Source organism: Micromys minutus (genome assembly GCF_963924665.1).
Source record: "Micromys minutus genome assembly, chromosome: 25".
Lineage (NCBI taxonomy): Eukaryota > Metazoa > Chordata > Mammalia > Rodentia > Muridae > Micromys > Micromys minutus.
The window spans coordinates 5,936,222-5,964,152 of NC_137960.1; the positions used below are offsets into that span (position 1 = coordinate 5,936,222).

The 27,931-nt window shown below is 48.7% G+C and overlaps 1 long non-coding RNA gene across 1 annotated transcript; it reads left to right on the forward strand.

Annotated features, from left to right (window-relative positions):
- The first annotated feature begins 15,682 nt into the window (after positions 1 to 15,682).
- Positions 15,683 to 18,558, forward strand: LOC308437235. Its single transcript, XR_013975552.1, has 3 exons — positions 15,683 to 15,917; positions 16,452 to 16,650; positions 18,157 to 18,558. It is a non-coding gene; the product is annotated as an uncharacterized lncRNA (long non-coding RNA).
- Positions 18,559 to 27,931: the final 9,373 nt, after the last annotated feature.

Below are 27,931 nucleotides of genomic sequence, written 5' to 3' on the forward strand. Positions count from 1 at the left end.
GCTGAGGGTTAACACTGATAAACACAGCATTGGCTGAACACTTGCTGTGTGCTCGAGACGGATCAAAACTTCACACACATCATGTCATCTGACTCTCACAGCCCCATGTCAGACACTGACCTGTAAGGCAGAGGTTCTCAGCCTTCCTATTGCTGTGTCTCTTTAATACGGTCCCTCATGTTGCAGTGACCCAACAACCATAATATTATTTTGTTGCTACTTCATAATGGTAATTTTCTGCTGTTATGAACTGTGGCATAAATACCTATTAAAAACATAAAAACAGGATATCTGATATGCGATCCCTTTAAAGGGGTTTTTGACACACCCCCAAAGGGGTTGCGACCCACCATAGGTTGAGAACTTCAGCTATAAGGAACCAGGCACAGAGAAGTTACCAGACTCTCAGGGATACACAGCGAATACAGAGTAGAGCCAAGATTTCAACACCTGATGGTCAAGATTAGGGTTTGTTTGTTTGTTTGTTTGTTTGATTGATTGATTGATGGATTGGTTGATTGATTTTTAGTCTGTCTTTTTTTTTCTTTTTTCTTTTCTTTCTTTTCTTTTCTTTTCTTTTTCCTTTTCTTTCTTTTTTTTTTTTTTTTATGAGACAGCATCCTATGTAGTTCATGCTGGCCTCCAACTTGCTATTCAGTCAAGGACGACTTTGAACTGTTCGCCCTGCCTTTGCCTCCCAAGTGCTGAGATTACAGAACTTGGCACCATCGTGCTCAGTTTATGAGGTTCTGGGATGACCTCATGGCTTCCTATATGCCAGGTAAGAGCTCTACCTTTTCGGCTCTGAGATTGCCAAAGGCCCATGCCATGGCTCAGATGGGTTAAGAATAATATTCACAGATATGCTACAAATCTGGTGCGGTGGTGTGCGCCTGTCATCTCAGCATTGGGAGGTGAAGGCAAAGACTGTTTGGAGCTCAAGGCTAGCCTCGACCACACAGCAAGCCTGAGGCTAGCCTAGACTGCACAAAACCCTGTCTTACAAAACAAAATAAAGGCCTGTAAGAAGCTGTCTTAGGGTTTTACTGCTGTAAACAGACACCATGGCCATCGTAACTCTTAGAAAGACAGCATTTCATTGGGGCAGGCTGACAAGTTCAAAGGTTAAGTCCATTATCAAGATGGGAACACGGCAGCATCCAGGCAGGCATGGTGCAGGAGGAGCTGAGAGTTCTACCTCTTCATCTGAAGGCTGCTAGGAGAATTCCAGGCACCTAGGATGAGAGTCTTAAGCCCAGGCCCACAGTGACCCACCTACTCCAACAAGGCCACACCTTCTAATAGTGCCACTCCCTGGGCCAAACATATATAAACCGTCAGAGAGGGTCAGTGTTCTGTTAGCCTGTGGTATAGAGAAGTGGTATTAGCTGTGAGAACAATGCCATTTTGAGTGACAGATGGGTCACTTAACTCTGAAGCGGAGACTGACACTCTGGTGTTTCCAGCCCTTGCCAATAACCATGAAGTCTCCCCAACGCTTGTGACCGGCTGTTGTTGCTTGGTCTGCAAGCTGGAAGGGTCAAGTGTAAAGATAAGCCAGCCTTCTTCCTCTCTCTGTCTGAAGCCATGTTCCTCTCACAGAATCTGTCCCCTTCTCTGTCATGTGTGGGCAGGCTGGGCATCACTGGGAGCCAGGTGTCTGCTGCACCGAGAGGCAATTTATGAACTGTGGGTATTTTGTCTGTTTACTTGAAAGCACAAAAATTTGTCACTTGTGTGGATAATTTGCTACTAATTACGAGCTTACAATCTGCAGATAGGAAAATCAGGGCCAACGTGCACTTCTTGAGGAACAGGGAAATTACCCCAAGTACCGTGTAATTATACACTTAGCGGGCCCAGCGTTCCCAGCCCTCACCCTTCCCACATGGGCTGACGGTGCAGGGTGAGTTTGCACACACGCCCACGGAGGCTCCTTTCCCAGGAAGGGAAGGCTCACCTGCAGTGAAGCCTGGAAGCCACAGCATAGCCTGTCCTCTCTTTATTCCCCATCCTCCTCCAGAAAGAAGGGAGACAGAGGTGCCATAGTTCTTGGGCGCCTCCCTCAGGTGACACAGACTTCAAGGATGAAGGAAAAGGAGCCCCCAGGGGATACGATTCTGGCCTATTGGGACCCTACTGTGATTAGGGGAACAGACGCGAGCCTTCCAGGAGCCCCTAATCTGATCATACCACACTCTTGCCGACTCCCAGAGTTATGATTCTGATGGAGAAGGAGTGCTGGATTCTGGGGGTGCTCACTGATGAAAAAGGTACAGTTCCTTGCCTTGATGGTCCCAGGCTCAGTGAGGGAAGACAGTCCCTGGCTACAGGGACTCCAGCTCTGATACAGGAAACAAGTCTGTTCAATGGGCCCACTGGGCAGAGCCTCCCCACACACAGCACCCCTCTGTTGAACAAGAAGCTGGTGCCCCCTGCCCCCCCATTGTCCCTGGGAATCTTTCTCTCTGTGTAAAATGAACAAGTTGGTCACGCAAGCTCGAGGTTAATGCACTGTTCACTCAACCCTCTTCTGGTAGGTATGTCCCTCTATTATCATTAAATTAGTGATTTATCTCTGGCTGTGATAAAAAACAAGAGGCAGCTTACTGGAAGAGGGTTTCTTCCGTCGGAAGGAACATCACGGCAGGCAAGACTAGGCAACGGGTGTGAGAGAGACCACTGCTTACATCTACCAACAGGAGGCAGGGAGAGACTAGAATCAGCGTTTCTGCTGTAAAACCTCAAGGCTCGGCGCACTGACCCACTTCCTCCACCAGGCCACGCCTCCTCCCAAAATTCCACAGCCTCCGCAAACAGCACCATCGTCTGGGGACTAATTGTTCAAACACATCGGTCTATGGAGGACATTTGACCCTCAAACCACAGACATCCCCGAAGCCCACCTGTTGTAATTTGACTCTGGACCGTTCCTAAAGCCAGTAAGCTAAAGGCTTGAGACTCTTTGAAGGCGGTGGTAAAAGAGTAGGAAATGGTGAAACTCCATCCTCTCCTGGCACGACTTCCTGGTGGCTGCTATGAAGTGTGTAGCTACTTCTACGGTGTAGACTCAGGCTGCGGTCCCAAAGCACTAGGGATAACGGCAAGCCGAAACAGAGTTTTTCTCTTTTTTTATTTTATTCTTTTAGGTTTACTTATTTTGTTATTGTACATATATGGGTGTTTTGCCTGTGTGTATATGCATGTACCACATGAATGCCAGATACCTGCAGAGGCCAGAAGAGGGCATCAGATTCCCTGGAACGGAAGTTACAGGTGGTTGTGAACCACCCTGTGGTTGCTGGTAATCAAACATGGGTCCTACCTCTGGGAGGGCAGCCAGTGCTCTTAATCACCGAGCCATCTCTTCAGCTTTCTTTCTCACTTTTTATGAGTTCCACTCAATAGCTGGAACTCAGTGTGTAGCTCAGGTTTGTAGTGAGAATTTTGGTTTCTTAAAAAACAAAACAAAACAAAAAACCCCAAACAAACAAACCACAGAAATCGGAATGTGCTTTCATTTTAATCTCAAGTGTGGGGGCATAAGGCTGTTTCAGACTGTCCACAGCAACTGACTATGATTTGCCTCAGACTCTAACAGAGATGTGGTTTTGCCAGCTATAGTTTCTGCAATTGTATGACATTTGGGATTCTGGGAACTTCTCAGAGGGTATATAAAATGCTAGGGCCCTAAGGTGTGGATTGTTGGCTGCTCTTGGCTGAAGTATGTTAAGCAGCCCTGGGTGGTGGTGAAGAAGATGAAGGAGAGGAGGAAGAGGGGAAGAGAAAGAGAGGGAGGGGAGGAGGGGAAGGAAAAGGGAGAGGAGGGAGGAGAAGGGAGAGGAAGGAGGAGAAAGGAGAAGAGGGAGAGAAGGGGAAAGAAGGGAAGGAGGGGAAGGAGGGAAGGGAGTGGGGGAAGAGAAGGGAGGGGAGGGGGAGGAGGGAGAAGAGGGAGAGGAAGAGGAGGAGGGGAAGGAAGGGGAAGAAGAAGGAGAAAAGGAAGAAAAAAATGTAATATCCTGATGGTGAAGACCAAACTTGCCCCAAGAAATTTGACACCCCTAATTAGCAAAAAGCAGTCTAGATGTAACATTACCCCTCTTCCAGTCCCTGACTTTATCCAGGGATCTCGTTCCTTTTCTTCCTATTCCCCTTTCTCTCTTATCTAGTGTTTGGGGCTGAAAGGGTGGAAGAAAGGAGAACCCACAAAGTAACCAAAGGCCAGCTATATGGGTTTGCCACACTATTGCAGCAATTCTCCTGCCTCAGCCTCCCAGGAGCTGCGAATACTAGCCTGTATTAAGTCAGATCACCACTGCTGCACAATGTGCATTTTTGCTGTTGGGCTATCCCACTGGCCCTTTTTGTTTAGATTTGGTTTGTTGTGCTCTGTTTCAGGCAAGATTTGACGTAGCCTGGGCTGGCCCCAAACTCTCTATGTAGTAGAGAATGACCTTGAAGGTCTGATCCTCTCAAGTGCTGAGATCAGACATGTGCCAACACACCTCGTGTCTGCAGTGGGGGACTTGGCTCAGGCAGCACTCTACCAACCGCGCTCTGTCTCCGGATCCCGCTTGCTTCCCTCTTTTCTCTACTAATTTATCTCCGGTGTTTTGTTATAGTAACAGAAGTCTGTCTGCCGCACTCTAGAGATGCCAGACCCTCTCCGCCCGTCTGTCCAGCTGTCCCCCACGGCAAGGCAATATGTTAGATGATTCTAGAAGTCTGTCTTCTCTCTTCCAGATCCCCTTTATTTGCTTTCCTAAATCATTCATGACTCGCAATAAAGGCCTCCCTGGCCCCTTCCCAGCCCCCTGCAGAAAATATTATTTAACAGAAAGGTGACAGTTATGTAATTTAGTCTCCGTCTCCATTATTGATGAATTTGACCATGAAATATTTAGGCGCCTCTGTGTTCTGCTGCTCGGGGTCTGGTGGGAACAATGTCACATTCCACTTCATCCCCATGGAGGAGAAAGGCTCTCCCACTCACTGCAGCACCCCACCTCTCCACACAAAGATCTTCTCCCCACCCCCATCCCCGCCCCCAACTTAGGCCTCTCCTGCCACCAGCAGCCAAGTGGCCAGAGTCCAAGAAGGGGCCTGAGAACTGAAGGCCAAGCGAGGAAAGATAATGCCAACTAGCGAGTTCTCTACGGCTCCACAAAGCAGGCAGGATGCGGACCCCTCTGTGTCTGAGAAAGTGGAAGCTTAGGGAAGCTGAGGCACCCTTTCACAGTTACTTCAGCTAGCCCACAGAGGGCCTGCACTGGGTCAAACCTTCAGCTTTTGAGCCTCAATTTTTTTTCTACTCTGTGTCACACTCGTATTTGGTGCTCCTTCTATCCTGGATCACAGTCCTGAGCCGGGAATTCTGAGAAAAGTGGAGAAAAGACAGGAGTCTGCCTTCAAAGGATTCACAGCCTGATTTGGGGATGAAGGGGATGGGGGAGAGACAGTATCCTGAGGAGCTGGTGTTATTAGACATAAAGATGCAGCCAATTCTGCTGGCCCAAGTGGCAGTTTAGCTGCAGTGGGGAAACTGAGGCCTGGGTGTCTCTTTCTTGCCAAGGGAGCTAGAAGGAACAACTTTCAGTCTTTTGACTTGGCAAAGCTCTCAGGCAACCCCATAGCTCCCTAACAGCAGGGAAAGGGCCCCCCAAAAGTCACTAGCAAGATCTTTTTACTCCCAGTTCTGCGGGCCAAGTGTCTGTCTGTCTGTCTATGCCTGGCTAGGGGATGATTGATGAGCGACTCTGATGTGATGTTAAAATATGCATTAGGCTAATTGCATGCTAATTAGATAGACGAGCCATTAGGGCTGCTTGGGGGCCCATCTGCGCTCTGGTGTGTCCTAATGTGCTGTCGGAGCTGGGGGTCTGCTGACACTAGAGACCCAGGCTGCCATGGGGTTGGGCAAGGTGACCTCTGAGCAAGCTGCAGGGATGCCAAGCTGAGCAGGGCTGGGGTGGAATGTGGAGCCATTTTAAAGCCAGAGAATGCTTACTTTATCACCTCTTTTTCCTTCCTTCCTTCCTTCCTTCCTTCCTTCTTCCTTCCTTCCTTCCTTTCTTCTTTCCTTCCTTCCTTGTTTCCCTTCTTTCTTTTTGGGAAGAGAAGGGTCTCTCTATGTAGCCTAGACTGGTCTTGAACTCACGACAGCTGGCTTCAACATGGGCTCCTTCTACCTCAGCCTCTCATGTGTTGGGCTTGCAGGCATGAACCCCCAGGCCTGCCTTGCAAGGAAGAGCTTTTGAACTAAATCTTGCTAACCGATGGTTGTGAGGTCCCATGACTGGGGTGTAAGCAAACAGACACACGAGTTTCCCTGAAACACTTGAGGTTGGCAGGGAAGAGAAGACTTGAGGTTCCAGTGATGGAGAGGAAGCCCCTGAGTTCCTGTCAACCGAGCCTTGTTACTCAGAGGCTCACTCACCCTCAGGTTCCCAGATGGGGAGCAGGCAGGAGGCTGAGAGCTAATGCTCTCCTCACACCCCAAGTACACTCTGTGAGCTCAGAGCTCTGGGGAATGAGGAAGGACCTGTGGAAAGCACCCGGCCTGCCCTCCCCCCTCAACGCCAACCTGCGCCCCCATCCTTCCCCGAAAGAGAGAGGTTTCTGTCAGGGCCGGGGACACACTCGTTTCATTGTCTGGTGCCTTGTGTGTAAATATTTCATGTCCCCATTGAATATTTTGGGATGATTATGAATTCTTGATGTGATAAGGACTTAGTATGTATGAGACACGGGCAGACTGTGGGGAGGAGACGCAGGGGAAGCAGATCAGATTGCCAGTCTGCACCTCGCTCTCTGAACAGCCTCCATCACGTAAAACAGGGTGCCACCATCCATACCCTGTTAGTGAGGTGTACCATACTACCCATCCCCCCCACATCCAATCGCTCACCCAGCTAGCCAGCACATGGCCCTTCCTAGAGGATGCCTGAGGTCAGTATCTTATCTGAGGTCATAGGGCCGGGGTCATGACCTTTCCCTCATTACAGAACAGAGAGGGCCGAGCGCTATTCCAAGGCTGCACAGAGCCAAAGCCACCCCCTACGCTGGATCATGCTCTCGGTCTGCTCCTGTAAATCCTTCTGATTTAGGAAGAGCATCTTCCTCTATTAAGGGGAAGGAAGAAAAACACACGGTGAAAAGGAATGAAGGCTGACTCGTGAAGAGGACATGGTGTCTGGAGCACATGATTGTGTTCTTTTTTATTTTCATTTTTTAATTGGATATTCTCTGTATTTACATTTTCAAATGTCATCCCTTTCCCTCCCCCCACTTCCCCTCCCCTTGCTTCCATGAAGGTGCTCCCTCTCCTGACCACCACCCTCTCTACCTCAGCGCCTTGGCATTACCCTACATTGGGAAAACATACCTTCACTGAACCAAAGGCCTCTCCTCCCACTGATGCCAGACACTGCTGTCCTCTGCTACACTTGCACGTGGGGCCATGGGTCTCTCCATGAGTATTTATTGGTTGGTGTTTTAGTCCCTGGGAGCTCTGGAGGGCTTGGTTGGCTGCTGTTGTCCTTCCCATGGGGTTGTAAACTCTTTCAGCTCCTTCAGTCCTTTCTCTAGCTCCTTCGTTGGGGACCCCGTGTTCAGTCCGATAGTTAGCTGCAGGCGTCCTCCTCTGCATCCACATGACTCAGGCAGAGCCTCTGCACGGGCGTCCATATCTGGGTCCTGCCATGATTGCATTCTTTAGCCCTGGGAGTCTATGGGAAAGTTATCGAACCCTGCCTATTCTCCTCAGTGCACACTTCATTACTTCTTTTCCTGTTACTGTGACCAAATACCGGGCGAGAAGTGACCTAAGGAGACTTTCAACTCGAGGGAGTTACGTACAACACATGCAGGTACACACGCACATACCAAAATAGAAGAAAACACTAATCAACAGTTGCCTATAGTCCCTGACTAGAGGAAATCTGGACAGACACTCCCCCACCCCTTTTTTCTTCTCCTCCTCCTCATTTTTTTTTTTAAGATTTATTTATTTCATATATGTGAGTACACTGTAGCTGTCTTCAGACACACCAGAAGAGGGCATCAGATCCCATTACAGATGGTTGTGAGCCACCATGTGGTTGCTGGGAATTGAACTCAGGGCCTCTGGGAGAGCAGCCAGTGATCTAACCACTGAGCCATCTCTCCAGCCCCTCCTCCTCCTTCTGTATTTATGGCTTTGTGTGTGTGTGTGTGTGTGTGTGTGTGTGTGTGTGTGCACCTAAACATAAGTATGGTGTGTGCCTGGGCCCCACTGAGCCCAGATAAAAGCATCCTATCTCCAGAACTGGAGTCACAAATAGTCATGAGCTGACACGTGTGTGGGTACTGGGAACTGAACCCAAGTTCCTTTCGAGAGCAGTCACTGATCTTTGCTCTCAGCCTTCTCTCCTGAGGTCCCACCTTCCTGTCTCCCTTTAAGTTAGCCTCATGGCCTGTTTCAACCTTTAGGGTTTGTTTTGTCCTTAAGGTGTTTATCTTTGTTTTGCTTTTACACTGCATCTCCTGTGGCGCTGGCTGGCCTGAATTGACTATGTACTCAAAGGTGACCTTGTGAAGAGCAGAAGTCAAGGTGGAGGGGTGACTTGAGGACAGTAGGCTTGTCCCCAATCTCTGTGCCTTTCTGCTGTCTGGCAGCACACAGAATATCCCCCTCGCCCCCATTCAAGGATAAGCCAGCACTTCTCAGAATGATACCCATGTGATCCCAATGATGCCCACATAACTCCAGTGATGCCTACATGATCCCAATGGTGCCCACATAATCTCAATGATGCCCACATGATCTCAGTGATGCCCACATGATACCAATGATGCCCACAGGATCCCACTGATACCCACATGTTCCCAATGGTGCCCACATGAACCTCAGCCAACAAAAAGGGTCTGGACAAGGTGGCCTTTCCCCTGCCTAGTCTCCATCCCATAACCAGACCCTTAAAGCTTTCTCAAGGGCTGATTTGATATCATTTTCAGCCTTTGCCCTCTCTCCTCTGCAGAGATGGTCCCTCAAGCTGTGCATTAGCAAACCTTGTGCCAAGCAGCTTCCTACTGGTCTTCACTGCTATTGCAGTTACCTTGGGGATATGGGATGACTTCCTGCCTCTGTCTCTGTAGTATAAGAAGGGGACAGACCACAGTTTCCTTCTCTCAGTAACTTGAGTCATCTTAACATCCCTGTCTGACAAACCATCTGTCTTATACTCCTCTTGTGTGAGACGTCTGGAGTGGTGTCCACTTTCTGCCTGAATGCCCTTTGACAGCCCACTAGAATTCCTATGCCGGAGAGGGTAAAAGGGGGGCTTCTCCTCCTCCAAATCGTCTGTGTCTCTCTGGGTTCCCTTCCAACCACAGTGACTTCAGTCTCTCACTCAGATAAGGCTTACTTACGTCTTGAGTCCCCTCCAGGTAGCTACCAGGTTCATAGTTCCCAAACCACGAGCCACGGTACATGCACTAGGGCATCATAGCATTTTTAGTCATGAGCCTAGCCTTTAACGGCTGAGCCATCTCTCCAGCTCAACCATAGCATTTTTCGGTATGTTAAATGCTCATAGAAACACAGCAAGAACTCCAAAGCTCTAGGTAGATCATGTTCATAGTAATTATTCTAATGTGCTGTATTCTTTTGGTAATGTTAGTGAAGACAATTTCTAGATTTTTAAACTGTTTACATTTTTTTAAATTATTGTCATATATGTGTGGGGGGAGCATGCACATATGAGAGCCGATACCTACAGAGTTCAGAAGAGGGATTGGATCTCTGGGAACTGAGGTCAAGGGTCATTGTGGGCCACACAACATGGGTGCTAGGACCCAAACTTGGGTCCTGGTTAAAAGTAGTACATATTCTTAAGTCCTTATGGAACAGAAAAGGATGACAGACATGGAGTGGTTGATCTCATGCTAGGGCTTCAGAAACCATGACCTTTGTCCCTTGCGTGCAAGTTCAGTGTCTGCGGCAATGTCCAAAGCTAGTAAGTGTGGGGCTGAAGAGGCGTCTGGGTGGTCAAGAGCACTTACTGCTCTTGCAGAGGACCAAGGTTTGGATTGCAGCGTGTATTTGTAACTCCAGTTCTGGGGGTCCGATGCTCTCTTGTGGCCCCAGTGGATTCCTGCATGCACACGGCACATACAAGCTCACTGAGGCACACTCGCGCACATAAAGCTTTTGAAAAGATATTAAGCAGAAAAGTGTAAAACCAGTGCACTTGTAATTTTTTATTGTATCGTTGCAACTTGTATTTTTAGTTGTTATTAATCTCTCACCTGTCCCAATTTAAGGATTACACTTTATCATCATTATGTATACAGAGGAAAAACACACAGTGCATAGATTTTTGGTCCTAGCTTCAGTTTCGGGCATCTGCAGAAAGTCTTAGAACATAAAGGGCCAGCAAGATGGCACAGCGGGTGAAGGGCTCTGCTGCCTTTGATCCACTGGACGCATACAGTAGAAAGGGAGAAAGAACTTCTGCAAGTTGTCCTCTGAACACCGTACGTGCACAAAGGTGACTGTGTGCGTGCACACACACTAAACACATAAATAAGTGCCGCTTCTTTTAAAGTGAGATAAATCCGGGTGTCTCGGTGCATGCCTGTAATCCTAGCTCTTGGGAGTTAGATTTGGAAAGATCAGGAGTGCAGGGCCACTCACTCTTTATTTTTGAAGCTCAGCCTAATACCTAACCTAACAAAACTGGGGAGGGGCAGGGGTGTGGCTTGGAAGTGAAGCATTTTCGGAAAAAGGCAGAAAGTAGGTAGGAAGGAGGGTGACAGAGGAATATGTCCCAAGAGTTGAGGAGCAGACATTTGTACCACCGGCCCCTCAGCTACCCCAGCAAGGTGATTAGTCAGGTGATTCAGGTAAAGAGAGGTAAAGAGGAGAAAGGGCACTGGATAAAACCGTCATGGAGTGCTCCGGTAACTTCTTGAGTTGCCTGGACTTCACATCCCCAGTCAGGATTTGGAGGGTAGATGGGAAGGAGACCCAGTTAGAGACAGAGATCATGCAGGAAACGAGAACACTGCTGGATCCTGGTGTATTGGAGGGCGGGGGGGCGGGAGGCAGAGCCAGCCGGGAGAAGGAAGCCCCTAGATTCACAGGGTGTGTTGGGGGCAGATGTGGTAGCACTTTTTTTTTTTTTTTTTTGATTGAAGGTCTTAGATAATGGTGGTGCCCATTGAAAGTGAAGATATCAAAGAAGGATAATTTAATCCTCGGAAGAAGAGTCTGACAAATTGAAAAGGACAAATTGAATTGGAATTTCCAGCAAGGGAACCTTGAGGAAGGTGTCCGGGACCCAAGGAGAAGAACTACAGCCCGGAGTACTTTCGGGAAGAACGGGTCAGAGATAGAAACTGTTTTGGAAGATGTCTGCCGGTGCGTGGTAAAGCCTAGAAAGCAAGCCATGTGTGCAGGCGCATGCCTATGATCGCAGCACTCCGGAGGTGGAGGCGCTTCGTGGATCAGGGGTTCAAGGTCAACCTCAGTTACTTATTGAGTTTGGCACCAGCCTGGGCTACATGAGAGCACCCGAAAAACAAAAACAACAAAATCGAGCAAATAAGAAGGCACGGAGAATGGAGGAGATCACTGGAAAGTTCAGTACCGAGAGTTCAGTACCGGGGGTCCCTGTGGCTAAGAGAATACAGAAAAAGCAGCTGGTGGAGGAGATGAAAGAGGAACACAAACGACAGAAGGTAAGTCCAGTCTCCCCCCCCCGCGCCCCCCCGCCAAGTGGAGAAAACAGATCTTCATGAAAGCAGGAGACATTGCACAAAGAAGGAGCAGGCCAGCTCAGCACCACGTACCGAAGTTGACGCCTACCCACGGTGGGAGGAGGGGCACCCCATCTACTCCTGGCCAATGGGAGCAGCTTGATTCTTTTAATATGAGGTCTGTTTTTAAATTCTTTTGTGGTGTTTAAATGATTTATTTTTAATGCCTCCAGTCGCGCAGTCTCACCTCTTTGACAGAGAAATCTTTCTAAATTAACGTCTCATTATTTCTCACCCTAACAAAGGCTTCTCTATGACAGGTGTTCCTTGACAATGTGTGCACAGGACTGCTCATTTGCAAGTCAGGAGCCCGAGGCCACGCATGTGCACACATGCCCACGCACACGTGCATCCATCAGCGTGCATGTGCCAAGGGTCCAGGCCCTGGTAGGCCAGGTCAGGACTCTGATTTGTTCCGGAGCGCGTTACTTCCAGGCAAATGCTCGTCTTGTTCCGCATCATCGTTTAACTCATCCGGTTCCCACCAGCCGGTGAGAACCTTGGTGGTGGGGAGGGCGGGACGGGGCAAAGTCTCCATTGCTTTTCTCACCTCCCAACTCAGCAGCGCCCCCTACAGCAAATCTGAGAATGTAGACACCCCAACACTCTTGGTGCAGAGCGCCTGTGTTTTGTCCCAGCTCTTTGATAGAGGAAAACTGGAGAACTCTATGAACCAAATAGCGACTGTAGAGCTGAGGTTCAGCTTCTGGAACAGAGCGGCCCCTTTGATCATCCCTTTAGACCCCACTTACAGGTCTCCAGGCGACTCACAGAGAGGGGAAAGATTAATAATATCCAGGGGCTGCAGGTATAGCTCAATCGTCTTCTGAATGTAGCAACCATTGATACCTTGACTACCCAAAGTTCTCAAGTTCTGGTCTGTTGCATTCCCTCAGAAGGAGGGCTGGGGAGGGCGTGTCATTAGACCCTTCTCTGAGATTCCAATGATGCCTTCCTATACTTTGTGCCTATACCTTCCTCCCAGCTGTAATTCAGCGCTAGCTGCATGTGGTCTGGGACCTTGGGCTGTGAAGAGGCATATACCCTGGAAGGTTAATTGTAGTGAGGGCAAATTCTACCCATTCAGCAATGGGGAGGTGGTCATCCATGCTAGGGTGGGACTTCCTGATGGTGTAGCTATTTTGGGGTCACCTGTGATCTGTAATTCCAGTGACATATCATCCCACCGTGCTGGACCGTGGTGCAATTGTTCCTTCGGTTGTTGGGTTTGGTCTCTTCTTTCTGTGGCCAGTGGACATTTGTTCCACCTCCCTTGGGAAAGTCAACTCGACAGTCAGCAATGGTGAATGTGTGACACCCTGAGGTCCATCCAGATAAAACAAAGCAATCACACCAGCCTTGCCTCCCCATCCCTGCAAGACCCAAGTGACCTGAGATCCACACAGTCTCTGCCCGGCTCCCCACTTTCTTCCCTGTAGTTCTCAAGAATGCACACATGCAGGACATGTTGTGTCTGCATCCTGCTGACAAGAGCAATGGCCAGAGTGTACAGAACAGCTCATTTGCAAGTCAAGAGTAAGGTCACGTGTGTGTACATGCACACGTGTGTGTATACATGGACATGTAGGTGCTGAGGATCAGGTTCCACACTACTTATTAGTGATGCTTGATTTGTTATAGATGGTTGTTTCTCAACTCTGTGATCTCCCAGCACCATGTGAGTTCTTCTCCAGATCCTTCCAAGAGCAAATGTCCATCAGGGCTTTCATCCATTGTGTGTTATCCCTGCTGTCTGCTTCCCAGGGTCCTCCTGCTATGCTGCAGGTAGGCCGTGCATAGAAGAGATTTTATCCCCCCATAAAGCCACACCTTTTTAACCTTCTGCTGCCTGTCTGTGAGTAACAAACCTAGCTGATATAACTCTGTGGAAGCATGCAAGCATGTGAATGTCCCGTGCCAGCTGACTGGAGCACACACTAGTGTGCTATGGCCTCCTTTATTCCCCATGTCTGATGGGGACATGAAGGAGGCCATAGCACAGGGACATCCTCTGGACCCTACAGATTTCAATACCCAGCCAAACTATCCTCCACTCTGAAAATCGTGATGCTCGACATCTACCTCAGACCTTCACAAAGGATCTCATTAAACTTCCTGACAGCCCCAAGAGGCAGAGATTCTGATTATCAGAGTCTGTTACAGGGAGATCACTACTGTTTCAGGAACTGGTTTAAACAGATACCAGCACTAATACGGTGTAGAAAGTGGTGGTGAGCTCATAGGAGCTCATTATCCCAATGGTTTCTGCCCACGTGGGAAATTTTCCTTAATTAAAGGTAAAATTGTGGAAAAAGATAAAGAGTCAGATAATGGTCCAGTGGATGAACTCACTCGTCGGATAGTTTCATCTCTCTAGGATGAAATGAGGTAATGTATATAAAGAATGGATCGAGTTCTCTACTGGGGGTGTGTATGTGGCTTAGGGGTACAGTGCTTGTCTGGATTGTTCAGGGCCCTGGGTTTCATTCCGGAACCGTAGGAACATAGTGACACAGGCCTTTAGTCCCAGCACTTGGGAGGCAGAGGCCAACCTGAGTTCAAGGCCAGCCTGGTCTGCAAAGTGAGTTCCAGGACAGCCAGGGCTACACAGAGAAACCCCGTCTCAACAAAACAAAACAAACAGCCAAAAGAAGGCATAAATAAATAAATGGACTGAAATTGACTTGGGTGCTATTGTTGGTGCTGTAATTATTATTACTACTGTGTAAAGCATGTCCTTTGTCCTGTGCTGTCACCCGATGCCCTATCGATAGTCCAAGGCCTCTGCCCATATCCCCGTGGGTCAGCTCCATTCCAGAGGCAGCCACGGCACCCCATACCTGTCCTGGGGAGCCGCCCCAGCACAAATATCCCCCCCTACAGTACTCCTTCAGGATCAGCCAGACACAGAACTATGGCAGTCACCCACACCAATTGCTCCAGACATTGGGGCGGAGGCTCCCCTGTCAGCCCCGCGTGCCACTCCCAGCCGCCCACGGCAGAGGGCGGCCTCCCCGGCTCTAAATTTAACCCTGAGGAAGGTGCCAATCGCTCATTTTCAAAGCTGTTTCAAAGTGACTCTGATAAGCAAATTGCTGGCAGCCCTGGCGGGTGATTATTCCTGCATTAATCAGGGAGAAATTATGCCAGTTACTGATTAACTAATTACGGCAATCAGATCGGCTGGGAGAGCAGGGCAGAAGGAGCGGGCCAAGGTAAACAACCCCGGAAAGGTGAGGCAGGCTCTCCGGCTGGAGACAGGGACAAGCTACCTCTTCTCTTCCAACTCCTACTCCAGTACTCCCGCTAAGTCGTCCCTGAGGCGGAAGCTGGGTGTCTAGTCCACTGAAGGAAGCCGGCCTCATTCAAACCATTCTACGGTAGATGGTGTGTCCCCATCTACCGTAGCGTGTGCGGTCTATAGGCGCTGGCCTTCAGGAAGCCATGTCTGATGGAGGAAGGTTTCGGGTGAGGAATGAGCATCAGCCCGTTTATACTGAATCAGGTTTGGCCGTGAAGACCTCTCCTCGCCGGCTCCTCCCCACTCCCCACTCAGCATGGAGGGACCGGGAGAGAATGCTCTCAAGGGTTTTCCCCCAACTTGACAATCCCAGTGTAGAGGACTAGTGGGTGCTCCCTGACCTTTGTGTTAACCTCTTGCCCTCCGGCTCCCAGGTGGCTTGCCTGTGTGATGGGGGTGGGGTGTCCTGGACAGCTGCCTAACAGCATTCCAACTGCCCACTCCGGCCCATTCAGATGCCACTGAATGAGAGAGGCTGGGCACAGCTTAGGAACAAGGAGGGAGTGGACAGACGTCTTTCTCCTAGTGGCCTAATTTGGGAGAGCTTTGGAGGGCAAGGGGATTGGGGCTCTCTGACTCTTCAGGAGGGTACAAGTGACCTGGTACCTATGTGGTCCCCACGCTCAGGTTTGTATCTCCCATTTCCCATAATGCTCCTGCTCGTTGGTGGAGGGAGGGCTGCCCAGCTCTGGAAACGGTGCCCCTAATAAAAGCTATTCGCATTTCCAGGGTTTTACAGTCTGCAGCTCCCAGGTCTTGTGGACAAGTAGATTCAACAACAGGATGACTTCCACTAAGTGAGCCTGCTGGCAGCCACGTGAGTGTACGCTTACACCAAATGGGATCTTTGGGTCTGGGCAAGCTGGAAGCCTTGGAGGCAAAGTGGGCGGCTCTCATTCGAATGATTTTGCAGATTGGCCTTCCCTCCCTCCTTTCATCCTCCTCCTCTTCCACCCTGCCTTCCTCCCTTTTACTGATTCTCCTACTCTTCCTTCTCTCCTTCCTTTCCTCCTCCTCTCCCTCCTCCCCTTCCTATTTCTTCTCCTCTTCCTCCTTTCCCTCCTTTTATTCTTTCCTTCCTCTTTTTCCCCTCTTCTCTCCTCATCTCCCTCCTCTTCCCCCTCTTGCACATCTACCTCCTCTTCTCCTTCCTACTCTCCCTCCTCCCTCTCCTTCTTCCCCCTCCTCTTCATCTTCCCTCTCCTCTCCCCTCTTCCCATCTTCCCCTTTCTCCCCTCCTCCTCCCTTTTACCAAGATAAGCATTGTTTAAAACAACGTTTGTATTAATTCTCTCAGAATGCCGCATAACGTATCTTAAGCATGTCCTCACCTCCCCTTCTGCCTACACAGAGAAATCTCCATGGAGCCTAGCAGAGGAGCCACTGGGAGGCACGCAGTGTACACAGTGAAGCAGTTCTCGGTCCCTGGAATATTCGACGCTGAATGGCCCAAAGATCTACCCTTCTGCCAAGTCCCTGATCGTCATCAAACCCTAACCAGTCATGGAGCCCCTGAAGAATGTCCTTTCCCCTGGGACCCACCTCCAGCTGTAAGTGGGCCATATAGGGCATTGGCTATTTGGCCAGCCCGAGACAGGCCTGCCTCACTCAGGGCTGGGTCTTCGAGCCACGAGCCACCTTAATGTCCTGCAACCCTCTACCTCAAGGCCTGTGAGAGGGCGAGGTGTGTGGCCCCTGCCTCAACCTCTCCCCATTTCAAGTTAGAAGCCACTGTCGCTGGTGGCAGAGAGCAGGGTGGAAGGCGGACAGGAAAGCAGATCTGTGTAGCAAAAAGCCGGGACGGCTGTCAGGGGGCGATTTAGGGCGATTGCTTTCCGCAGGGCACACGGTTTCACTGCAGCAAATATTTCCTCGGCGTTGCTACAAGACGTGCATTTGGCAAAGCGCAGCGGGCCTGCAGGCCCTGCTCTTGCTGGTGAAGAGGCGGGCGGGCGCAGCTGATGGCAGGAGTAAATCTGAGTTCACAATTAAAATCTCTTTAGAGATTGCGGCCAAGTGACTGATGGATAGGACCCCAGGCTCCATCCGTCCCCTCCACGCTCCCGCGCCAAGACAGATATCGACAGGACATCATAAATAGCCTCGCATAGGCTGGCAGGAGGCGCGGTTGAGGGATTCAAAGAAAGGGCTGAATGGGACTCTGTTCTGCAGGGACCTGGGCGAGCCGGGACTCCCTGCAAATCACCTCGGATGAGCTGGGAAGGTGTTTTTATCTTTCTTCTATGAGTGAGGTCTCCTGAGCTTGAATTTTGAGACCTCCTGAAACTGCAGGGGGCGCTCTCGGGAGTTCTGTCTATCTGAAACATTCCTCCCTTCCCCCAACACGTATGGTAGCAGAGATGTTGGTGACCACAAGTATTCCTTCTTTCTGGCTTCTTTGGCGTGCGTCAGCCTAATTCAAAACGACCAGAGCCCTCAGTTCCCTACATGAAGGTTCTCCGGCCATCCATCCGTGTGCTAGGCCAGCCCTGTAGGGGAAGCCCATCTCTTGGCAGCATCACCAGTGATGGAAGACAGCTGACAGAGGATGAAGAACTCAGCTACCTCCTTGACCACCCGCTGTTAACTTTCTTCCTACCAGGCTTCCCCCCCCCCTTCCTTCTATAACGATCACTGAGATTAACCTGAGAGACAGGAAATTACCACAGCACACCACTGGGCGTTTTCTAGGGCTCTGCTCTAACCAGTAATTTAATCCATTGGCCAATTTGAAGATGACCAGACTGGGCCAGTGAGATGGCTGGGCAGGTAAGGGGAGCTTGCTGCAAAGACCGACAAAACCTGAGTTTGATTCCCCCAGGATCCACATGGTGGAAGGAGAGATCCAACTCCAACAAGATGTCCTCTGACCTCTCTACACATTCGAGATGGCTTATGCACCCTGTCCACACACACGATAAATAGATTAATTAGTTAAAACATTTTTTTTTTTTTATTGAAAAGGCTATCCATAGGGGTACCGCCATGGGAGGAGGGGTGTCACTGAGGGCGTGCCTTTGAAGGGTACATCCCTTCTGTTTGTTCCTCTGTTTCAGCACCTGACCGTCTGCCTCAGCACGGGCTCAGAAATGCGGAGTCAGCCAACTGTGGACGGACACTCTGGAACTGAGCCTGATAAATCTTCCCTCCTCTAAGGGGTTGTTCTCCAGCCTCTTGTCACAGCCTCGAGACATGAACTGACACGTGCTGCCATACTCCCTGGGACCCTCTTAAGTCAGGCACGGACACCCTCTCATCTCAGGGTTGGTCTGTCTTCGTGAGAGACTGCTTTACATCAAGATACCAGTTCATCTTTGATTCCAAGCCCAACTTACTCTCCGCCCAGTATCCTTCCCTCTCCCTCCCTGGGCTGCACACAACACTACATGCATTAACGTGGCACCGTGAGCATTGTCTGTCACATATTGGTGTCCAGCTTTTCCATCTAAATAGGAGCCTCTGGAGGACAGGGAAATTGCTTCGAATTATCTCTGGGGTCCCTGAGTCCAGCACAGTGCCTGGCACATAATCACTACTTCCTGAATAATTAATGGGATGAATGAACTGAATAAATTAAATGTTCTTGTCGATTACAAGGATGTAGATGAGGTATCTTTTCCTCCCGGGGAGAAGGAAGGAGACAAGGAAGAGCGGCGGGAGTGAAAAAACAACTTGGCTTAGCTTTGTTTTGAGCAGGGGAATATAAAGCATTTCATCGATCTGCCTTTTAAATTAAGAACAGGAAACGGCAAAGCCATTCAATAAATAAAACATAATAAAAACACCTCGGTCCCAGAGTATCGCTAATTAAGGGGGACAGAGAGAACAAAGCGAGGAGAGAGGAGGAGAAACGAGAGCCAATGAGCCAGAACGAAGGGCAGCAAGACAAACTGACGCAGAAAGGCTACAGGAGGCCCCTGAGATATGGCAAGAGGAGACCGCAGCGTACTGGTCGCAACAGATGCTGGGAAATGGGGGAAGGCAGTGTAGATAGAAGAGAGTTCCCTGCCAACAGCTGGACACCTAGGGGAGAACATTCCCTCTCTACATGCAGGAAAGAGGCAAGGAAACTTAGGGAGCCTATAGTTGGAGGGGAAATCCGTATGGCTGATCTGGACCTATGTGTGTGAATGGGGGATGGGGGTCTCTGAAGTTAAAGCAAGTTTGAGTGAAGGGTTGAGGAGGTGGCTCAATGGTTAAGATTGTTGGCTGCTCTTGCAGAGGACCCAGGTTCAGTCCCAGGTACTACCACAGGTCAACTCACAGCCATCTATAACTCCAGTTCCAGAGGTTCTCCTACCCTCTTCTGACCTCCCTTCTGAGCGCATGCTCACAGTGCACATACGCAACTTGCAAACAAAACCATAGACAGGCAAAATAAGAGAAATCTTAAAAAAAAAAAAAAAAAAAAAAAAAAAAAAAAAAAAAAACAGAACCAGGAAAATGAGTGGGAGGAAGTGAGTCACAGGTGAACCAGACAACCTACCTGCATTAGTCATGTAGTGAACAGGACAAAGCATTTCCTACTGTTAGTCACACAGACCGAGGGCTTCAAGTGGCTGGGTATGTTTCAGGGTTGTGGCCGCTCTGTAGGGCAGGCAAGTATAAGAGAACAAGGCTAGGAGGAGTTGAGGAAATTTCCCAGCTCATCCATCACACAGGTGTCATCTTAGGAAAAGCCACAATGGGGAAGGTAATAACAGTTCTGAAGAACATCAGTCAGAAGCCCTCCTCTTCCCTGTCAATTTTATGGCATTAAGAATCACCTAGGAGATGGGCTTCTGTGCATGGCTGTAAGGGAGGGGCTATTGTGTTTAGGTTAACGGAGGTGGGAAGATTTTCCCACTGTGGGTGACCCCATTCCCTAGGCTGAGACCCTGGACTCTATAAAGAGAAGTGTTCAAAGTGCAGAAAATAAATGACAATTGAGTGCTGAGGCATACCTGTGTGCCACCTACTTCCCAAAGGCTCAGGGACCATCTCAGACAGTTGGGAAGGTTGTAAGAGCCAGAGACTGAGGAGAACCCCTCCCCCATGTCATCTGGGTCCTACCACATTTTTTTTTTCCTTTAAGAGGGCTTGAGCATGCGTGCGTACGTATGTGTGTCAGTATTTGATTACCACATGCTTGTAGGTACCCACAGATACCAGAAGGTGTCAGGAGTTACAGAAAGTTGAGAGTCCCTGTGAGTGCTGGGAACCAAACCCAGGGCCCCTGTGAGAGCAATTGACTGCTTAGCCATCTCTCCAGCCCCTTTACAATTCATTCTTCGCTCAGTCCAGGCCAAGCTTCCAAAACCTCCTGGGATCTCAGCCAGTCCCCACCAATGGATTTTAATTGCCTGACAAAAGTAATACCAATATTTATAAGGGAACAAACACGGATACCATAAATAAATACATTACTGACTCATTGAATTAATTAGTGTTTAATTACTCGAAATTACCATCAGTTACTACCAATTACCTGAACAACAAATGCATTCTTTCTCCATTATGGATGGCAATTTCCAGGGCCAAACCCAGAGATCTGAGCTGAAGGGAGCAGCCTCAGGCCCCGTCCTGCTCCTGCCCCTCCCCCACTGCCCACCTTGGAATGGTCCATCTGCTTTGTCACACGTTTATTACAACAGACCAAGCACCAGACTGGGCATCTGCAGACTAAAGAGACAAAAAATTCTTGTCCTTGTAGAACTCACAATCCAGTAGAGGATGAGGAAAAATGCTTTTGAAAGATGGTAAGCATTTAATAGAAAAACAGGCAGGAAAAGTTGAGTCAGCTGGTGGTGGTGATGTTTCAATAGACTTGTCCCTCTACTCTCCCTGTTTCCCCCAGATCTGTGCCCTAGGATGCTGCTTTGCAGGTACAGCATCACCTGAACCTCCTGACCTCTGGCTTCTAGGAGTTGGGGGGGCTGGCTGCAGCCTGTTCTATAAGTTCTCAGCCCTGGGGCTTGGGTTGCCCTTTCAGTATAGCATCTCTCCATTTTATTTAGTTTTTAAAAAAGATTTATTTTCAATAATGTATAACCATGTGTGTCTGGGAATGAGTATGTATGTGCATGAGAATGTTCTTGGAGGCTGGAAGAGGGTGTTGGATCCCCGAGAGCTGGGGTTACAGGCAGTGTGAGCTGCCAAACATGGGTGCTGATGACTGGACTCAGGTCTACAAGAGTCTCCCCTCTCCCTCTCCTCCTTTTTCTCCACCTTCTTTTGAGAAAAGGTTTCTCTGTGTAGCCCTGGCTGTCCTGGAACTCGCTTCTGTGAGATCCGCCTGCCTCTGCCTCCTGAGCCCTGGGACTGAAGATAGACATCATTTCACCCAGTTCACAGCCTCCCTCTTAAATCACTTGTCAGCTACTTGGTTACAGCATCCAGAGAAGGAATGAATACAGTGTTTAGAGAGGGGACGAATACAGTGTTTCAGTAGTGGAAAAGGTGAATGTGCTGATGGGTTACAGTTAAAAAAAAAAAAGACAAAGGGAATTGTGGGAGACTCCAAAGTTTCTCACCAGAACAACTGCAAAGAGGTACTGGGATGGTAAAGATTTGGGGAGAAGCAGCTTCTCTGGGGGGAGATGTGGGGTTGAAACTGAAACTGTTTATTAGAGGCACAGGCTAGAACTGAGTCTCTGGTGGAGGCAGGCTAGCCCTCACCTGTGCTCCAAGGGCAGGGATCTTCTCCTTAATTGGGTAAAGACACTAAACTCCTCCTTCATTCCTCTCCTTTCTGGTTTCCCAGTGGACGTTCTGGGTTCACTCTGACCAAGATCCTTTCCTCTTGAATGACGGAGTGCCCAGGAATCTAGGGACTGGGAAGAAGAAGCAACAATGGCACCTGGAAAAAAGGACTTCTGCCAGGGTACATGCAGGGAAGGGAGGCTGTTTTTTATCTCTCCGAGCCTCAGGAAGCCTGTGTCAAAAAAAATAAATGTGGATTGAGAGTAACCCCAATCTCACTTGGGTCAGAGCAATCAAAATGTAATTGGGTTTGTGAATAACTAATGTTTACACTGATGTTGTCCTAATAGGACGATGAGACCTATAGATGTGACTGTCATCTCCTCCCCGTGAGAATCTCAGGTTTTCACAGAAACTGGGTCAGGCAGGGGGAGATAGAGAAGCTACTGTCCTGGGCTAGGGGACCAGGATGAAAGAAGGCAAGTTCTCCAGGCAGAGGCAAGAAGGCTGAAGACTAACAGTATTGTTCTATGTGGTGCTTATTAAGCACCTACTGCATACAAGACACAACACATATCTTTCCTGTGACCTCATTAGATGATCCATATTATCCCCCCACCCCTTTTTTTAAACAGATAAAACCATGAAGACACTGGAAGTAGGTGAGTGGCTCTAGGCTTCCCATGTGGTCAGTGGTACAGACAAGTCCAAGGTGAGGTGGCTGCAGCCAAGCTCTTCTGATGATTTCCTTAGCCGCTGAGGAACTAGGGTAGTCATGGGAAAGGTCGCTCCTTCCTCCAGGAGCCTCTGAGAGATGACACAAGCCCAGAGCAGAGACAGACAAGCTGTGACAGTTCTCATTCTCTTGTTCCTGCAAGCCAAGCTAAAATGGACAATTTGGGGACCGGAGAGATGGCTCAGTGGTTAAGAGCAGTGGTTGTTCTTGCAGAAGACCTGATTTTGAATCCCAGCAATGACATGATGGTTCACAATTATCTATAACTCCAGTTGCAGAGGATGGGAGGCCCTCTTCTGAGGCCCCCCAATCAGGTGTGCACATGGTACACAGGCATGCACACAAGCAAAACCCTCATACGCATAAAAGTAATAAATCTAATTTTTATTTTAAGGATTCATGAGATATCTTGGGAATGAGACCCAAGTCTAAACATGTAACTCATTTGTGCTTCATGTACATCTTAGGCGTCCAAGGCTGAAGACGTAATTGTACTCACTGTCTTTACAGCAGCTGTGTTTTGACTGGGGTCTGTCACAAGGTTAGGCTTAGAGTCTTCCACTTAACACCTTTATGTCATCGCTCAAAGTGTTTTAGGTTTCAAGGCATCTTGACTTTGGGGTTCCCTGATTAGGGATATTCGTTCAGCCTGACATCACCTTTCCATGGCTAAGGCGGGTTCAGTTTGATGACTAGGGGTGGGACAATGGGGTAATTAGATGAGTGGATGTTGGGGTGCTGTATGTGACCCTCTTTGTGCTATGGTAGCTTGACAAGGTGACATTTGTCACTGTGATGTGGCGATACTTCTAGAGACCTCCAGGGAAGCTGAATGGGGATCAACATTGCTATGGGGCCTAACCCCACCCCCAGCAGAGAAACCATGGGTGCGGGGAGGCTGGAGTGGCAGGGGCAGCCCGTGCGGCGGGAGCTATGGGCTTCCTGTAGAACCAGCTTTATTGCATTCCGTGTTCTGGACAGTGTAAGCGATGACCCTGCCTCTCCAGAGGGACAAATGTGATAAATAACCATGGAGGACAAGCGGGAGGAGGCGGCCCAGATGCCACAAGTCATAAGTCTCTGTCCAACTGTATGGCAGGCTCATTACAGAAAGCCCCAGGGCCATCCCTGGCTTCCGGCCCCGGGACTCCAGAGAGCCTCCGGTGTGGGGGCTCCTGATGGGTCTGCAGTTTAGTGCCGAGGGCTCAGTGTCCTCACCCTTAGCAACCCCCTTGCTTTATGCCAGGCCACATCTGTCTCAGTATCTAGAGAGTCAGCCCTCTCTTGACCCTCTAACTCCTGAGAAATCTAGGAAGGCACCTGATGAGGGTTCTCAAAAATAGACTGGACATATAGGAACCTGTTGGCAGTTGGATTAACTATGCTAGATTGTAACATATCCAACAGGGTTGAAATGTAAGGCAAAATTGTGTATGTGTGTGTGTGTGTGTGTGCCCTCCTGATAGTACTTAGTTAAGATGTGTAATCCCTTCTGTGAAACTAACATGGGGGCCATCTTACTTAGTTTTAATTGTCAGTTTAATACAACTGAGACTCACTGAGAAGTCTCAATAAGAAATTATCTACACTGTTGGCTTCTGGGCATGTCGGTGGGAGATTGGGTTAGTTGATAGGAAGTTGATAGGAAGACCCAGTCCACTATGGGCAGCACTATTTCCTAGGCAGGAGCCCCTGAAATGTGTAAGGATGGGAAAATGGAGCTGAGCACAAGCAACATGTGAGCATGTCGGCATTTGTTTCTCTCTGCCCCTGACCATCATATGACTAGTTCTTTGAAGTTCCTGCCTTGACTTCCTCACAATAACGCACTGTAATCCCAAGCTGAGATAAGCCCCTTTCTCCATGGCCTCCGGTGGTAGGGCAGGCTACTCATAGCAGGCTGTTCCTCACCACCCTCAAATCTCCATCCCCCCCCTTCATAGAACTCAAATTGTTTCCTTTCTCCTTCTCTCCCATCTCTCCACCACATACTTGCACAGTGTAGTAGCTACCTCAACGGATGGGCCACTCAGTAGCCAGCAGGGCCTCTGGATGTCTTGTGCCTGCCCGCCAAGATGCACCATTTTTAAAGATATAGTTACATGTATTTATTAGTGTTTGAACATGCATTTGTAGCTGTGTCCCCATGCCATAGTGAGCGTGGGAGAGCCAGTTCTCTCCTTCCACCATGTTGGTCCCCATCTTCTGGCTTAGCAGCAAGTCGCTTTACCCCCATCGCACTGGCTTGGGTATTCACCTCTGATTCCTGAGAGAACATATGCTTAGAAAGGCTTGTTGGCCCAGGATGGCATACCCAGAACCGGTGAGGTGAGTGCTCACACCCAGGGTCCCTCAACAATATTCTGATGGCCTTCCCTGCCATCCTGCCCCACCCAGGCACGAATGCTGACCTGGATTCATCATCTTTCTTGTCGCCTTTCAAGAAAAACTTGGTGTCGTGGACCCAAGCCACGACGGCTGACCCACAGGCTCCTTTATACTCAGCTTTCCACTAAGGGGAACTCACCCCTTCCCAGATACCTCTGGGGATCTGGTAGACTCATTTGCAAAAATAATTGGTAAGGGTTAAACGAAGTCCTGGTGTATTCGAGGAATAGAAAAGAGAAACAAAGTAACAAGCAAATAGAAGATCTAACAAAGGCTCTGCACAGATAACTCCCAAAAGAAACCTTCCAATTGGCAGTGAGCCTGTGGAAAAGCACTCCACTTTATCACCAGGGAGACACGATCCAGACTGCTGGTGAGGTTGCTCACGGAAATACACAGTATTGGATATTTGGGGAAACTATTTGATAAAACTATCAATTACATAATCATGACCCAGAGACTGACTCCTAGGGAACAGACTGCAGTGAAGTTACGTGTATGTGTGCCATATGATTAAAAAAAAAAGTCTCCTCAGCGCAGCCCATAAATCATAGTTGTGACTGTTAAGCAGTATTGACCAATGAGATGGATGGACACATTATGCAATGTTTATATTGTGGAATATTACACATCCATGGGAATGGACATTTACAGTGGCTTTCAATACAGATAGTGGTCAGATAGAACATGAGCAAAAACTAAACTAAAAAACTAAAAACTAAAACTAAACATGAGGCTGTGGATAACATCACAGGCCTATGATTCCAGCATGTGGGAGTTGGGGAACAGAGGTCATCCTTGACTACATAATGAATAGAAGGCCAGCCTGGGCTACAAGAGATCCTGTCTAAAAAATAAAAAAAAAAAAAAAACCTTGCATCCAAGGCTCAGGGAACAATGCATAGGAAAGGCTGGAAAGACTGAAAGAGCCAGAGGACCACAGCATTTGCTGTGAGGTTGTGTTTCCTAGTAACATCAGACTTTCGACCATCCAAACATGAGCTGAAAAAGGATGGCACCAATGGTCAAGCCAAACTAGACAGGGAGAAGCCAACAAGGCCTCAACTCTATACTAAGAGCTATGGGCAGCAGAGAAAGTCTGGGGATGGGAGAGGTGCTCTTCCTCAGAAAAGAGCACACCAATTGGTTGTCCAGAGGCAAAAAGTCATCCCTGAAAGCATACATACAAGTACCGTTATTCAGACTGGGCAGGTTCTTCTTAGGAATATATGTGTATATACGTGTACACATGCATAAATAAATATGCACCCAATAGTAATTAGTGAAAAAAGAGGCCATGAATTTGAATGAGGTGGGGAAGGGGTACAAGGGAGGGGCTTAGAGGGAGGGTATGGTGGAATAAATGCAATAATATTGTAATCTCAAAAAAAGAATATGAACATCAAAAAATAAAATTATAGTGATAAAGACAAAGCAAACACAAATAAAATATATATGCATTTCAAATATATATATATATATTTTTCAAAAACAATACAAGCTAATCTATGATGTTAGAAACCCTAGGGGTTCTTTTTAGTGGGTTGACCCCAGCAGGGTACTGTTTATTTCTTGCTCTGGGTGGTGATATCACTATCGAAAGATACAAGTTGTATGCTTGTGACGTGAGAACTCTTGACCTAATGTATGTCTCAATAAAACAGTTGTGGTTTTTTGTTTGTTTGTTTGTTTGTTTGTTTGTTTTTAATAATAAAACTTACAAGAACTTGCTGTCATCCTTTTTTTTAAATAAACATTTACTTTATTTATAAGTACACTGTTGCTGTCTGCAGACACACCAGAAGAGGGCATCAGATCCCATTACAGACGGTTGTGAGCCACCATGTGGTTGCTGGGAATTGAACTCAGGACCTCTGGAAGAGCAGTCAGTGCTCTTAACCACTGAGCCATCTCTCCAGCCCCCGGTTGTGGTTTTTTTAAATAAATAAATAAAAGTTGGGCATATCGATGGTCACCTTTAATCCCAGTACTCAGCAGACAGAGGCAGGCAGATCTCTGTGAGTTTGAGGCCAGCCCGGTCTACAGAGTGAGTTCCAAGCCAGTCAGGGCTACATAGTGAGACCCTATCTCAAAGAAGAAAGAAAGGGAGGGAGGGAGAGAGAAAGGCTGACCATCAATGGCTGGAGAACAAATCACCCTCCCCCCCAGACAGGGTCATCAGTCTGAGAGAAGGAAACAGTGTTACAAGTGTCAGGTCTCCACTGAGGAAGGTGACAAGACCTCTTACAGTGTCCTTGAGAAAAAAATGGCCCAACATGGCCCAGTGGCCATGTAATGAGGTGGATTGATCTGCTGTCCCCAAAGGGTGCTGATTAAGGGAGCCATGTCTATCCCCAGGGAAACTTCTAGTGCCTCAGGGCTTTGTCCTCAGCCTGGGCAAGGGAAGGCTGTTATCAGGGACAGCGATGAAGACATAATAGGCTTATCGCATTTGCTGGTGACACAGAGCCAGGAGGGAGAGGAAGGATAGGGCATGAAGAAGCAAGATCCAAAGTGACTTTGGCAGGATGGTCAGGAGCAGCAATCGTAATGAGGTGAAATCGGGTGGAGGATGTGGGGACCGGCCGGCCCAAGATCGAGGCTAAAAGAGCGTTTTGTAGAATAAGTCGGAATGGTGATGATGAGGTGGAGATGGTGTCTCTGAACAGAGAAAACACAGACCCTCCTGCCCAGTGTGTGGCTCCCCCAGGCCTACCTCAAGGCCTGGCTCTGACAAAACACCCAGAATGCATTGCCAGATTAATCCTAAAATGAAGGCTGGTGGCACCTAACTGACACCTTAGCCTCAGGGCCATTTGATAAATGTCAGGGAGTGGTGTTGTATGTCCTATTGAAGGACCAGCAGCAGGCTGTTGCTCGGTCCTGAGGCTACCTCAAGGGATATAAATAGGGATGTACTCTATCGGTGGAGTACTCCCCTGGCACAAGGTGAGGTTAGATCCTTAGTACTGTATAAACTGGGAGTGGGAGGCAGAGGCAGGGGGATCAGAAATTTAAGGTCATCC